Source organism: Enoplosus armatus, chromosome 10 (genome assembly GCF_043641665.1).
Source record: "Enoplosus armatus isolate fEnoArm2 chromosome 10, fEnoArm2.hap1, whole genome shotgun sequence".
Lineage (NCBI taxonomy): Eukaryota > Metazoa > Chordata > Actinopteri > Centrarchiformes > Enoplosidae > Enoplosus > Enoplosus armatus.
Genome location: NC_092189.1, coordinates 9,104,182 through 9,107,527, shown reverse-complemented (window position 1 = coordinate 9,107,527; position 3,346 = coordinate 9,104,182).

Here is a 3,346-nt window from a genome sequence, read left to right as displayed (position 1 = left end):
ACAAAGCTGCATTAGTCCTCTGGAACATCTAACTTCAAATGAAGTGAGCCGTCCTGACCTAGGAGAGTGTAATCACTGATTACAAATGCTTCTGGTGCTGTTACATTATAACTCTGGCTGAATATGCCATTATAGAAACGATAAGAGACAGGCAACAAGACAGGAACCAGAAAGCAGAAACCTATGTACCCGGGCGGTTACCTCGGCTGAACTCATTAAAATGTGAGAGGCAACAGCAAAAACTTAATTTAGTGTCTTCACCTTCCATTTGTGCTCCAGAAAGACACCAATCTACATCAGTACTAAGGCTCCATTTTGAGAGAGGCTCAGCTTATGATAGCTTTTGCTCTCTGGCCTCGGCGTGTCAATAATGTGGAAAATATATCTGTAAAATGTCTGCTTACACGTGTTTATTTCAAATAGGCAAACATGGATTTCAACACAGAAAAATCAATAACTAACGTACACACACGTCTCTCACTCTCTCTCTCTCTCGCAGAGAACACTGTATATAAGCTACTGGGCTTGACGAACAACAGCACGCCATATTAAATCAAGGAGATTGGCATGTTTCAGAAACAACATTCACAAAATGTCAAAACTGAAACGCGGCTTCATAAGGCTCCTGCTGGGAACCAGCACAACTATAACAGTGAGGGATGAGGGCCCACTCTTCCTTTGCTTTGCTTTTTTGCCCCATCAGACACAGAGCCTGTGCAGTCATTATTACTTAGGAGATTTGGCATTAAATCAAGGACAAAGACGCAGCACATTCTGACTGCTAATCACCACGGTGATGCTGACATATTTTTAAAGAAGCAGGAGGGAGATGGTGGGGAGCGACGGCGCTGCTGCTGTGGCCGCCTGCTAAGCTGTGCGTCTCCACCCCTTCTCCTGGCTGCTGGATAAACGCTGCCATGAGTATCATTACCAGCCAAACGGCCGAGGAATCATGGAGAGGTGAGCTTGGCAGGCCAAATAAAGACAGATTCCAGGTGAGTACATGTTGAGATGAATTCTGTGGCTGCACAGCAAATAAATAATGGCCATTCTGTTAACTGCTGACGGTGCTTGAAACAACTGTTTGCTCTTCGTGACTAAAATGATAGGGACAGTGGGCCCATCCCTGCATCTATATCGCCTCTCTTTCTCTTGACTGGGTGAGCATACCTCTGAGTGTCAGATACAGTTCAGGCAGTAATACGATATGTGGAACAATATGTGGGGGTACAAGGATATTAATCATAGCTAACTGACTCAATTAGATGGAAAAGGTCTGAGGAGGTTACATTTACAAAGAAAAAATGATAAAAAAAAATTTCCCCAACAGTTCATCATCCTAACTCCTATTGATCCACTGCAGAGTCCCACTAGACACTCCTACTGAAAAAAACTCAAAGTAGCTAATCACTCAAGCAGCCCACAGGGATTCTTTGAGAAACCGCAGGGGCAAGTATTGGGTCCGTCTCTAATCTAGCCGTATGTAAACACATTAAGGCTTTACACATGGCGTACTCATTATCCGCCCTCCCACAGATGCCTTTTGCGGGGTGGGATCTGTTCTCTTGACGAAGTGTTTTGTGTGCAATTTCTATCACCCTGCCAACACAGCTCCAAAGTGTTGCTAACGAAAGAGCACAAGACGAGGACGGCTTCTGTCATGCCTTCAGAAATGATTCGACCATCAACAAGGAAGATACAAGTAAAAGTGGGCAATTTTGTTTATTGTACACGTCTCACATCATCCCTCACAGATTACATTTCCCATTGGATATCTATGTTGTTACATTATGTGGATTCCCAGCCATAGTACTACACATACATACACTATGAATTTTGGGGAATTTTTCAGCCACACTTGCGGTGGAGCTCTACAGGTGGCAACGTCAGTCCGGTCAGTCGGTCAGCAAAAGACACTTGGATGGGTTGCCATGAAATTTTGTCACACGAGGATGAATCCAATTGACTTTGGTGAGTATACCACCAGCACAAGGAAGATGTTTTTGGTTTCTAGTATCTAGACTATTATTGGATGGATTGCCATGAAATTTGGTACAGAAATTTGTGTTCCCTGCAGTATAAAATTGTAATAACTTCAGTGATCCCCTGACTTTTTATCCAGCACCATCATCTGGGGAAACATTTGATTCATCCAATACTTTCATGATTTATGTCCAAATACCTGCAAAACTAATGACATTCCCATCAGCCTCAGCTGTGGTTTGCGCTTAGTGCTACTTACGAAATGTTGCTATTGTCAACACGCTAAACTAAGATGGTGAAAATGGTAAAAGAGAATACCTGCTAACAATCAGCATGTTAGCATTGTCATTTCATATTAAGCTCAAAGCACCGCCTCACAGAACTGCTAACATGGCTTTAGACTCTTGTTTTCCTTTTCATCTTTGACACCATTTCTACAAGACTATTGCTCATAAGAAACTAGAGCAAAAAGACTGAAATAAAATAAGAGTAGACCAGAATTTCTGTGTGTTTCATTTTCAAGATCGTGTCTGGGTAAATATCCAACAGAGCATTTTCATCAGGCGTCTTATCAGAGTTATTATCAGGTGTCAGATATTCGATGTATGTATCACTAACATAGATACCTTCCTGAAAGTTCTGTTTCTTGGTTGTTGGTCAAATCATCCTACATCTGTGAAATGGCAACACATTTGATTGGACTTGGTGAGCATATGTGAGACATGATTGAATTCCTAGAGAGGATACACTCGAGCATACCAAGGAGAATTCAGCAGATATTTCAAGCAGCTCCTCTCATCTCCTCCACTGTGAGGACAGCACGTATAACATGGCAGCACTAACATCAATTTCTGGCTTACAGTGGAAAGGAGGATGGATTTTTAGCCTTCTGGGATGCATCCCTAATACAATTCAGGCAAGTGCAAGGAACCTGAACAGCGCTGGCATGGCACTACGTATATAAAGCAAATAAAAGTTTATGACAATCACTTCAAATGTGAAACTGCTGTGTGTTATTACTGCTGCACTCTTTGGTCTAAATGCTGCTTGTCATGAAGCTCCTTGCCAGTTATCAGAGTTACTGCCTGAGAAGAAAACTCACCTACATTTACATTGATTGATTATGGTTTGAGATTAATGAGGGTATCATTTGGGATAAATGGGTTATTTCCTTTTTAAACTCTGTATTGAATACTTAAAGGATGTCATTTAAAGTAATGTGTCTTATAGTGCATTGAACATTGATCCAAGTGGATCAGCAGCACCAAAGAATTGACAGGGACTGGAGTGGGGGAAACATTTTTCTTACAGCGGCTATTAACGCTTCACAAACATATAGAATTGAACTAGAGGGTTTGCTGTG